This window comes from Electrophorus electricus, unplaced genomic scaffold (genome assembly GCF_041902795.1).
Source record: "Electrophorus electricus isolate QZ-2024a unplaced genomic scaffold, ASM4190279v1 Scaffold151, whole genome shotgun sequence".
NCBI lineage: Eukaryota > Metazoa > Chordata > Actinopteri > Gymnotiformes > Gymnotidae > Electrophorus > Electrophorus electricus.
This window is the reverse complement of record NW_027658432.1, coordinates 120,001-132,500: the sequence shown is the minus strand read 5'-3', so window position 1 is coordinate 132,500 and position 12,500 is coordinate 120,001. Positions and strand designations below refer to the sequence as shown.

The 12,500-nt window shown below is 55.4% G+C and overlaps 2 non-coding genes across 2 annotated transcripts; both read right to left on the bottom strand.

Moving 5' to 3' along the window:
- Nucleotides 1-233: 233 nt before the first annotated feature.
- Nucleotides 234-387, bottom strand: LOC145654745 (5.8S ribosomal RNA). Its single transcript, XR_014120945.1, has one exon. It is a non-coding gene; the product is annotated as a 5.8S ribosomal RNA (ribosomal RNA).
- Nucleotides 388-1,270: 883 nt separating this feature from the next.
- On the bottom strand, nucleotides 1,271-3,109 carry LOC145654752 (18S ribosomal RNA). Its single transcript, XR_014120952.1, has one exon. It is a non-coding gene; the product is annotated as an 18S ribosomal RNA (ribosomal RNA).
- Nucleotides 3,110-12,500: the final 9,391 nt, after the last annotated feature.

Here is a 12,500-nt window from a genome sequence, read left to right as displayed (position 1 = left end):
GGCCAGGCCAGGAGCGGAGCCGAAACGAACCGAAACGAACCGAAGCGGGGGAGGAGAAGCTTGTGCACGGAGAACGGGCACTCAACCGCAGCGAACCCACCGACCGGATCTCACCGAGACAGCGACCGGGAACCGTCTGCTTTTAGGAAGACGGAGGCCAGGGGGCACCCCCCCACCTACGAACCTCCAACCGCGGTCCCGCCTGAGAAGGCAGGTCCGACAGATAGGAATAGCGACCCTCAGACAGGCGTAGCCCCGGGATGGACCCGGGGCCGCAATGTGCGTTCGAAATGTCGATGATCAATGTGTCCTGCAATTCACATTAGTTCTCGCAGCTGGCTGCGTTCTTCATCGACGCACGAGCCAAGTGATCCACCGCTAAGAGTTGTACTCTTTTATTTCAGGCTCAGTTTAGGTCTTTCACCACGACTACAAAGACAGGTTTAAAAGGTTTCACCAACCGGTCAGGCGCCCCCGTCTGCGAGTGTTGAAACGGGCGCGGGGTTGCGCTTTGCCCACACGCCCCACGTGGCAGACGAGTCAGTCTTTGAACCGCGGCCCTCCGCGCCCGCCCCGTCCGACCCCTCGAAAGGGGTGGAACTCACGTAGCGTGGGCCAAGCCCTAGGTACCTGCCGGGGGTCCCCCTGAGACTCCTTTCTGAGAGAGAGAAGCAGGGGAACCGGCTGCGCCACCCACCACCACCACGCCCCAGGACGCCGGTGGGCGGACGAACACAGGAAGGGCCATGGCCTGCCCCACGAGGAGCAGCGCTCGCAACCCCCCCCGGAAAGTCCGCTCGTCAGCGAGCAAGGGGACGGGGATGAATGACAAGGACAACAAAATAGGAAAACCCCTCGCGGTGGACGGAGGCAGCGGCCGTGCGAGCGAGAGGGAGGGCGCGGGACGGACCCGTACGACCCGCTCGACTCGCAGGCGCTTCTCCTGCCGGCAAGGTGAGGGGAAACCGGCCTTCGCCCGACGAGCGGGGACGCCGAGTTTTTTGAACGACGCGTCTCTCGCGCTGGAACCCAGAGAATACCGGGGCCTGCGGGGGGGGGGGTGCTGAAGGACGACGCGGAGGAAGAGGCGGAGGACGAGGAAGGGGTGGGAGGGACTAGGCTCCTCCTTTATGCCTTCTGTCCAGCCTGACCTGCAAGCGACCACGTGTAACAGCAACCCCGAAGACCCTTTCGACCCTGGGCCCCGACGCGGGGGGACGGCGAAGTCGAGGGGGTCGGGAGAGGAGGCACGCCGGACAGCGTTACCCGTTAATGATCCTTTCGCAGGTTCACCTACGAAAACCTTGTTACGACTTTTACTTCCTCTAGATAGTCAAGTTTGATCGACTTCTCGGCGCTCCGCCAAGGCCCGCGAGGAGCCCCGGCGGGGCCGATCCGAGGACCTCACTAAACCATCCGATCGGTAGTAGCGACGGGCGGTGTGTACAAAGGGCAGGGACTTAATCAACGCGAGCTTATGACCCGCGCTTACTGGGAATTCCTCGTTCATGGGGAATAATTGCAATCCCCAGTCCCCATCACGAATGGGGTTCAGCGGATTACCCGCACCTCTCGGTGTAGGGTAGGCACACGCTGATCCAACCATTGTGGCGCGCGTGCAGCCCCGGACATCTAAGGGCATCACAGACCTGTTATTGCTCCATCTCGCGTGGCTGAACGCCACTTGTCCCTCTAAGAAGTTTGACGCCGACCGCGGAGGGCCGCGTAACTATTTAGCATGCCGGAGTCTCGTTCGTTATCGGAATTAACCAGACAAATCGCTCCACCAACTAAGAACGGCCATGCACCACCACCCACAGAATCGAGAAAGAGCTATCAATCTGTCAATCCTTTCCGTGTCCGGGCCGGGTGAGGTTTCCCGTGTTGAGTCAAATTAAGCCGCAGGCTCCACTCCTGGTGGTGCCCTTCCGTCAATTCCTTTAAGTTTCAGCTTTGCAACCATACTCCCCCCGGAACCCACAGACTCGTGGTTTCCCTCACGCTGCCCGGCGGGTCATGGGAATAACGCCGCCGGATCGCGGGTCGGCATAGTTTACGGTCGGAACTACGACGGTATCTGATCGTCTTCGAACCTCCGACTTTCGTTCTTGATTAATGAAAACATTCTTGGCAAATGCTTTCGCTTTCGTCCGTCTTGCGCCGGTCCAAGAATTTCACCTCTAGCGGCGCAATACGAATGCCCCCGGCCGTCCCTCTTAATCATGGCCCTGGTTCAGGAAACCCACAAAATAGAACCGGAGTCCTATTCCATTATTCCTAGCTCAGGTATTCAGGCGAGAAGCGGGCCCGCTTTGAACACTCTAATTTTTTCAAAGTAAACGCTCCGAGCCCCGTCCGGACACCCAGCCAAGGGCATCCGGGGGGCACCGGGAGACAGGGTCTGAGACAGGCGGTGGCACGCCTCGCGGCGGACCGCCAGCCCACTCCCGACATCCAACTACGAGCTTTTTAACTGCAGCAACTTTAATATACGCTATTGGAGCTGGAATTACCGCGGCTGCTGGCACCAGACTTGCCCTCCAATGGGTCCTCACCCATGGGTTTAGGATACGCTCATTCCGATTACAGGGCCTCGAAAGAGACCTGTATCGTTATTTTTCGTCACTACCTCCCCGTGTCGGGAATGGGTAATTTGCGCGCCTGCTGCCTTCCTTGGATGTGGTAGCCGTTTCTCAGGCTCCCTCTCCGGAATCGAACCCTGATTCCCCGTTACCCGTGGTCACCATGGTAGCCGACTATGGTACCATCGAAAGTTGATAGGGCAGACATTCGAATGAGACGTCGCCGCCGCGGAGGGCGCGCGATCGGCCCGAGGTTATCTAGAGTCACCAAAGCGGCCGGGGGGCCCGAGCCCCCCGGATGGGTTTTGGGTCTGATAAATGCACGCATCCCCCGAAGGGTCAGCGCTCGTTTGCATGTATTAGCTCTAGAATTACCACAGTTATCCGAGTAACGTGTGGAGCGATCAAAGGAACCATAACTGATTTAATGAGCCATTCGCAGTTTCACTGTACCGGCCGTGTGCACTTAGACCTGCATGGCTTAATCTTTGAGACAAGCATATGTTACTGGCAGGATCAACCAGGTAGTTTGCACCGTGGTCTGGGATGAACCACGAGTGACATCCGCCTCCCCTTCCGGGGGCTAGGAAGCAGCGGGTTGTAAGTGCGTGCGCCGTCAGGTCCAGACGCCATACAGGGCTACCCAGGACAGCTTCCGCGGCCAGTGTAAACGTGCTCGCGCACCGCCCTCTGGCCTTCGGACGCCGACCTCTCACCTTGATGCAAAGCTGTCCCATCCGGTCATGCCCGCACCGTACCCCGTCCACCTCCTCCGGAGGTGCGGACGGCCGACTCCAGGTGCTTTCGGCGTTCCCTCTCTTCACGCCGTTTTGATTTTCGTGGGCCGCTGGTGGGGGGACAAGGGAAAGACCTCGTCGAATTCCCTCCCCCCTAGCCTCGCTCAACCTACGTTTCGTGATGTAACCAAGAAGAGTGATTCGTGGGCCCAGGTAGGTTTGAAGAGGAGGCCAACAAAGCAGGGCACTCCCTTCCTCCCAAACCACAGACACCAGTATAGGACAACTGAGTAGACAGACTGGCCGTCTGAGTCTCCCCCAGAGAGTTCTGGGATGGGTTACAAATAACCCCCACCCCCCATCAGAGGCTTGACCCGCTAGAACCAGGGAGGATCTGTCAAAACCGCTCTCCACATCAGAAGTTCTGGATCAGCCGGGGCTGGTCGGCAGACGTCCACCTAAGGCCGTGGCCTAACCCCGTGTGGGGGGATAGCGCTCGCACCCGTACACGTGGACACCCGCTCGTCAAATGGCTGGCTCCTCACTTACCGTAGGGGGAATGGTTTGCCTACCCCTGGCGGGTCTGGTACTCCACTCTACCAAACAAGGAAGCAACACACCAATAGACCCCTGCAACACCGGGCAGCTTTGGGCAGTGTCACTACACTCCTCCTTGTTCTTCACGTTCCTTCCGTGGTGATTTTTTTTTTTTTTTCGTGGCCATTGCCGTGCATGGCTTCCCCATCGCTTTGCATGCTCTCCATTGCCTCGTGCTGCTTCACCATTGGTCTCACCTGGAGACCGAAGCCGCTCTCCCAGTAACCCGATGGTACCTGGCCAGAAAACCCCGTGCCCGATTTCATCTAGGACAAGGGCCAAACCACAGACCGTGCCCGTCCAGGGTCAACCCCTGGTCGGACAGGCCTGGTGGGTCGATACCATGGATGTGGCAGGCCGACGAGAATCCACTGGTACATTTACAAACACGCCCACCCTGGTGGCATGGCTGTACGACCCATCGTCGAAGCACGCTGCGGCGGACTGAGCCATTGGATCCAGTTGCCTGGGCGTACACTCAGCCCAACAGACGCACTCGGGTCGGGGAGAGCAAAGCAGACTGTGTGCCTGGATGTGCCCACTTCCATAGGGGAATCGGCATGATGGTTCACTTAACCCGAGGAGGGCTCCCCTCGCGGGATAAGCACCCCCCTCGGGGGATGGGGGGGGGGGGGGGGCATCCAGAGCACACCACTTTCCGGTAGGGGACAGGCGTTTGATCATGTGTCCGAGGGAGAGCTCCCCTTGCCGGCCGAACACCCCTCGGACTCCCCTTGGGCTTCCAGAGAACGCCACTGGATGAATTTAGTGCTTGGACCCCATTGATTCTCTTTGCTCTCCCATATACCCGACGGGACCTATTTGCAAAACCCCGTGCCAACCAGACCTCCAGGAAGGGGGCTGGCGGCTAACCATGCCCAGCAGGGTGCACCCTGGTCGGACACTTTGGGAGGGTCGAGAGCCTGGAAGTGCCACCCGGGGGAGTAATTCTGATTTCCGTTTTAATGCACTCAGGGACAGCCCGAGGACCTCTGTAGTGCACCTGAGGCGGACTGAGCCGTCGGGTCCAGGGGTCTGGAGTTCGGAACCTCCAGGGTTCACCTGGCTGTTCTCTTAGCCCGGCAGGGTGCACCCTGGTCGGACACTTTGGGAGGGTCGAGAGCCTGGATGTGCCACCCCGACGAGTAATGAGTTTTCCCTTCGTATCTCTTCCGGACCAGGTCCGATTCGCACGAAACTCGCTGGGCATGGCCAGGAGCGCCCCCTGCTGCCCACGCCACCGTCCCCGCGCTTCTACTCCCGAGGGCCGAGGAGACAGCGAAGCGTGGGTCGGGTCGCCTGCTTCCAGGGTCTCCCTGGTACTCTCCAGTCTCCCGAGTCCATCGGGTCCGACCTCGTATTTTTAGCCCAGACGGGGAATGAGAAAGGGGCCCCCGACCGCCCGAGGGCGGGCGCTCGCTTCTCAGCCTAGGAACGTCCGATTCCCACGAAACTTTTACGCCAGACGTTCCTGGCAGCGAGCGCGTTCAAAGGTGACCCGCGCTGCTTCTCTCCTCCCAAGGGCCGAAGAGATATTCGTCTTCAAACCCGACCGGCCCTGTGTTTGCCGCCCCGGCGGTTTTAAAAAATCATAGCGTAAAAACGGTGGGTGCGCTTCGCCTGCCGCTTGGACAGCGTTAAACGGCAGCCCCGGCTCTTTCCAAAGGGCCCTCAACCGACTTTCTGCTCCCAAGGAGCCCAGAGATATGAAACCGATAAATCAAAACCCCGTGCCAACCAGACCTCCAGGAAGGGGGCTGGCGGCTAACCATGCCCGGCAGGGTGCACCCTGGTCGGACGCTTTGGGAGGGTCGAGAGCCTGGATGTGCCACCCCGACGAGTAATGAGTTTTCCCTTCGTATCTCTTCCGGACCAGGTCCGATTCGCACGAAACTCGCTGGGCATGGCCAGGAGCGCCCCCTGCTGCCCACGCCACCGTCCCCGCGCTTCTACTCCCGAGGGCCGAGGAGACAGCGAAGCGTGGGTCGGGTCGCCTGCTTCCAGGGTCTCCCTGGTACTCTCCAGTCTCCCGAGTCCATCGGGTCCGACCTCGTATTTTTAGCCCAGACGGGGAATGAGAAAGGGGCCCCCGACCGCCCGAGGGCGGGCGCTCGCTTCTCAGCCTAGGAACGTCCGATTCCCACGAAACTTTTACGCCAGACGTTCCTGGCAGCGAGCGCGTTCAAAGGTGACCCGCGCTGCTTCTCTCCTCCCAAGGGCCGAAGAGATATTCGTCTTCAAACCCGACCGGCCCTGTGTTTGCCGCCCCGGCGGTTTTAAAAAATCATAGCGTAAAAACGGTGGGTGCGCTTCGCCTGCCGCTTGGACAGCGTTAAACGGCAGCCCCGGCTCTTTCCAAAGGGCCCTCAACCGACTTTCTGCTCCCAAGGAGCCCAGAGATATGAAACCGAAAAATCAAAACCCCGTGCCAACCAGACCTCCAGGAAGGGGGCTGGCGGCTAACCATGCCCGGCAGGGTGCACCCTGGTCGGACGCTTTGGGAGGGTCGAGAGCCTGGATGTGCCACCCCGACGAGTAATGAGTTTTCCCTTCGTATCTCTTCCGGACCAGGTCCGATTCGCACGAAACTCGCTGGGCATGGCCAGGAGCGCCCCCTGCTGCCCACGCCACCGTCCCCGCGCTTCTACTCCCGAGGGCCGAGGAGACAGCGAAGCGTGGGTCGGGTCGCCTGCTTCCAGGGTCTCCCTGGTACTCTCCAGTCTCCCGAGTCCATCGGGTCCGACCTCGTATTTTTAGCCCAGACGGGGAATGAGAAAGGGGCCCCCGACCGCCCGAGGGCGGGCGCTCGCTTCTCAGCCTAGGAACGTCCGATTCCCACGAAACTTTTACGCCAGACGTTCCTGGCAGCGAGCGCGTTCAAAGGTGACCCGCGCTGCTTCTCTCCTCCCAAGGGCCGAAGAGATATTCGTCTTCAAACCCGACCGGCCCTGTGTTTGCCGCCCCGGCGGTTTTAAAAAATCATAGCGTAAAAACGGTGGGTGCGCTTCGCCTGCCGCTTGGACAGCGTTAAACGGCAGCCCCGGCTCTTTCCAAAGGGCCCTCAACCGACTTTCTGCTCCCAAGGAGCCCAGAGATATGAAACCGAAAAATCAAAACCCCGTGCCAACCAGACCTCCAGGAAGGGGGCTGGCGGCTAACCATGCCCGGCAGGGTGCACCCTGGTCGGACGCTTTGGGAGGGTCGAGAGCCTGGATGTGCCACCCCGACGAGTAATGAGTTTTCCCTTCGTATCTCTTCCGGACCAGGTCCGATTCGCACGAAACTCGCTGGGCATGGCCAGGAGCGCCCCCTGCTGCCCACGCCACCGTCCCCGCGCTTCTACTCCCGAGGGCCGAGGAGACAGCGAAGCGTGGGTCGGGTCGCCTGCTTCCAGGGTCTCCCTGGTACTCTCCAGTCTCCCGAGTCCATCGGGTCCGACCTCGTATTTTTAGCCCAGACGGGGAATGAGAAAGGGGCCCCCGACCGCCCGAGGGCGGGCGCTCGCTTCTCAGCCTAGGAACGTCCGATTCCCACGAAACTTTTACGCCAGACGTTCCTGGCAGCGAGCGCGTTCAAAGGTGACCCGCGCTGCTTCTCTCCTCCCAAGGGCCGAAGAGATATTCGTCTTCAAACCCGACCGGCCCTGTGTTTGCCGCCCCGGCGGTTTTAAAAAATCATAGCGTAAAAACGGTGGGTGCGCTTCGCCTGCCGCTTGGACAGCGTTAAACGGCAGCCCCGGCTCTTTCCAAAGGGCCCTCAACCGACTTTCTGCTCCCAAGGAGCCCAGAGATATGAAACCGATAAATCAAAACCCCGTGCCAACCAGACCTCCAGGAAGGGGGCTGGCGGCTAACCATGCCCGGCAGGGTGCACCCTGGTCGGACGCTTTGGGAGGGTCGAGAGCCTGGATGTGCCACCCCGACGAGTAATGAGTTTTCCCTTCGTATCTCTTCCGGACCAGGTCCGATTCGCACGAAACTCGCTGGGCATGGCCAGGAGCGCCCCCTGCTGCCCAGGCCTGGCTCTGGGCCTGGGCACACTTCATTCACTTTGTACCTTTAAATCATACTACTACTACTACTACTACCACCAGAATTCCAGGGCCAAGAGGTCACACAGTCATACACAGCAAAGTAGCTCTGGGCCTGGGCACACTTCAAGAAGTTTGTCCCTTTATATAAGCCTAGAAATAGACTTCCAGGCCCAAGAGTTCAAACACATTCATGCCCAGCAAAGTAGCTCTGGGCCTGGGCACACTTCAATCACTTTGTGCCTTTAAATCATACTACTACTACCAGACTTCCAGGCCCAAGAGGTCAAACACAGTCATGCCCAGCAAAGTAGCTCTGGGCCTGGGCACACTTCATTCACTTTGTGCCTTTAAATCATACTACTACTACCACCAGAATTCCAGGGCCAAGAGGTCACACAGTCATACACAGCAAAGTAGCTCTGGGCCTGGGCACACTTCAAGAAGTTTGACCCTTTATATAAGCCTAGAAATAGACTTCCAGAGCCAAGAGGTCAAACACAGTCATGCCCAGCAAAGTAGCTCTGGGCCTGGGCACACTTCAATCACTTTGTGCCTTTAAATCATACTACTACTACCACCAGACTTCCAGGCCCAAGAGGTCAAACACAGTCATGCCCAGCAAAGTAGCTCTGGGCCTGGGCACACTTCAATCACTTTGTGCCTTTAAATCATACTACTACTACCACCAGACTTCCAGGCCCTGGAGGTCACACCTTCATGCCTAGCAAGGTTGCTTTACACCTGCGCACACTTCAGACCGTTTCACTCTTTTAATCCTTCAAAGTACCACATTTCCAGACCCAAGAGGTCACAGAATCATGCCCAGCAAAGTAGCTCTGGGCCTGGGCACACTTCAATCACTTTGTGCCTTTAAATCATACTACTACTACCAGACTTCCAGGCCCCAGAGGTCAAACACAGTCATGCCCAGCAAAGTAGCTCTGGGCCTGGGCACACTTCAAGAAGTTTGACCCTTTATATAAGCCTAGAAATAGACTTCCAGAGCCAAGAGGTCAAACACAGTCATGCACAGCAAAGTAGCTCTGGGCCTGGGCACACTTCATTCACTTTGTACCTTTAAATCATACTACTACTACCAGACTTCCAGGCCCAAGAGTTCAAACACATTCATGCCCAGCAAAGTAGCTCTGGGCCTGGGCACACTTCAATCACTTTGTGTCTTTAAATCATACTACTACTACCAGACTTCCAGGCCCCAGAGGTCAAACACAGTCATGCCCAGCAAAGTAGCTCTGGGCCTGGGCACACTTCAAGAAGTTTGACCCTTTATATAAGCCTAGAAATAGACTTTCAGGCCCAAGAGGTCAAACACAGTCATGCCCAGCAAAGTAGCTGTGGGCCTGGGCACACTTCATTCACTTTGTACCTTTAAATCATACTACTACTACTACTACTACTACTACTACTACTACTACCAGACTTCCAGGCCCAAGAGGTCAAACACAGTCATGCCCAGCAAAGTAGCTCTGGGCCTGGGCACACTTCAAGAAGTTTGACCCTTTATATAAGCCTAGAAATAGACTTCCAGGCCCAAGAGTTCAAACACATTCATGCCCAGCAAAGTAGCTCTGGGCCTGGGCACACTTCAATCACTTTGTGCCTTTAAATCATACTACTACTACCAGACTTCCAGGCCCCAGAGGTCAAACACAGTCATGCCCAGCAAAGTAGCTCTGGGCCTGGGCACACTTCAAGAAGTTTGACCCTTTATATAAGCCTAGAAATAGACTTCCAGAGCCAAGAGGTCAAACACAGTCATGCCCAGCAAAGTAGCTCTGGGCCTGGGCACACTTCATTCACTTTGTACCTTTAAATCATACTACTACTACCAGACTTCCAGGCCCAAGACGTCAAACACAGTCATGCCCAGCAAAGTAGCTCTGGGCCTGGGCACACTTCATTCACTTTGTACCTTTAAATCATACTACTACTACTACTACTACTACTACTACTACTACTACTACCAGACTTCCAGGCCCAAGAGGTCAAACACAGTCATGCCCAGCAAAGTAGCTCTGGGCCTGGGCACACTTCAATCACTTTGTGCCTTTAAATCATACTACTACTACCAGACTTCCAGGCCCCAGAGGTCAAACACAGTCATGCCCAGCAAAGTAGCTCTGGGCCTGGGCACACTTCAAGAAGTTTGACCCTTTATATAAGCCTAGAAATAGACTTCCAGAGCCAAGAGGTCAAACACAGTCATGCCCAGCAAAGTAGCTCTGGGCCTGGGCACACTTCATTCACTTTGTACCTTTAAATCATACTACTACTACCAGACTTCCAGGCCCAAGACGTCAAACACAGTCATGCCCAGCAAAGTAGCTCTGGGCCTGGGCACACTTCATTCACTTTGTACCTTTAAATCATACTACTACTACTACTACTACTACTACTACTACTACTACTACTACTACCAGACTTCCAGGCCCAAGAGTTCAAACACATTCATGCCCAGCAAAGTAGCTCTGGGCCTGGGCACACTTCAATCACTTTGTGCCTTTAAATCATACTACTACTACCACCAGACTTCCAGGCCCAAGAGGTCAAACACAGTCATGCCCAGCAAAGTAGCTCTGGGCCTGGGCACACTTCAATCACTTTGTGCCTTTAAATCATACTACTACTACCAGACTTCCAGGCCCAAGAGTTCAAACACATTCATGCCCAGCAAAGTAGCTCTGGGCCTGGGCACACTTCAATCACTTTGTGCCTTTAAATCATACTACTACTACCACCAGACTTCCAGGCCCAAGAGGTCAAACACAGTCATGCCCAGCAAAGTAGCTCTGGGCCTGGGCACACTTCAATCACTTTGTGCCTTTAAATCATACTACTACTACCACCAGACTTCCAGGCCCTGGAGGTCACACCTTCATGCCTAGCAAGGTTGCTTTACACCTGCGCACACTTCAGACCGTTTCACTCTTTTAATCCTTCAAAGTACCACATTTCCAGACCCAAGAGGTCACAGAATCATGCCCAGCAAAGTAGCTCTGGGCCTGGGCACACTTCATTCACTTTGTGCCTTTAAATCATACTACTACTACCACCAGACTTCCAGGCCCAAGAGGTCAAACACATTCATGCCCAGCAAAGTAGCTCTGGGCCTGGGCACACTTCATTCACTTTGTACCTTTAAATCATACTACTACTACTACTACTACTACTACTACTACTACTACTACCAGACTTCCAGGCCCAAGAGGTCAAACACAGTCATGCCCAGCAAAGTAGCTCTGGGCCTGGGCACACTTCAAGAAGTTTGACCCTTTATATAAGCCTAGAAATAGACTTCCAGAGCCAAGAGGTCAAACACAGTCATGCCCAGCAAAGTAGCTCTGGGCCTGGGCACACTTCATTCACTTTGTACCTTTAAATCATACTACTACTACCAGACTTCCAGGCCCAAGACGTCAAACACAGTCATGCCCAGCAAAGTAGCTCTGGGCCTGGGCACACTTCATTCACTTTGTACCTTTAAATCATACTACTACTACTACTACTACTACTACTACTACTACTACTACTACTACCAGACTTCCAGGCCCAAGAGTTCAAACACATTCATGCCCAGCAAAGTAGCTCTGGGCCTGGGCACACTTCAATCACTTTGTGCCTTTAAATCATACTACTACTACCACCAGACTTCCAGGCCCAAGAGGTCAAACACAGTCATGCCCAGCAAAGTAGCTCTGGGCCTGGGCACACTTCAATCACTTTGTGCCTTTAAATCATACTACTACTACCAGACTTCCAGGCCCAAGAGTTCAAACACATTCATGCCCAGCAAAGTAGCTCTGGGCCTGGGCACACTTCAATCACTTTGTGCCTTTAAATCATACTACTACTACCAGACTTCCAGGCCCCAGAGGTCAAACACAGTCATGCCCAGCAAAGTAGCTCTGGGCCTGGGCACACTTCAAGAAGTTTGACCCTTTATATAAGCCTAGAAATAGACTTCCAGAGCCAAGAGGTCAAACACAGTCATGCCCAGCAAAGTAGCTCTGGGCCTGGGCACACTTCATTCACTTTGTACCTTTAAATCATACTACTACTACCAGACTTCCAGGCCCAAGACGTCAAACACAGTCATGCCCAGCAAAGTAGCTCTGGGCCTGGGCACACTTCATTCACTTTGTACCTTTAAATCATACTACTACTACTACTACTACTACTACTACTACTACTACTACTACTACTACTACCAGACTTCCAGGCCCAAGAGTTCAAACACATTCATGCCCAGCAAAGTAGCTCTGGGCCTGGGCACACTTCAATCACTTTGTGCCTTTAAATCATACTACTACTACCACCAGACTTCCAGGCCCAAGAGGTCAAACACAGTCATGCCCAGCAAAGTAGCTCTGGGCCTGGGCACACTTCAATCACTTTGTGCCTTTAAATCATACTACTACTACCAGACTTCCAGGCCCAAGAGTTCAAACACATTCATGCCCAGCAAAGTAGCTCTGGGCCTGGGCACACTTCAATCACTTTGTGCCTTTAAATCATACTACTACTACTACC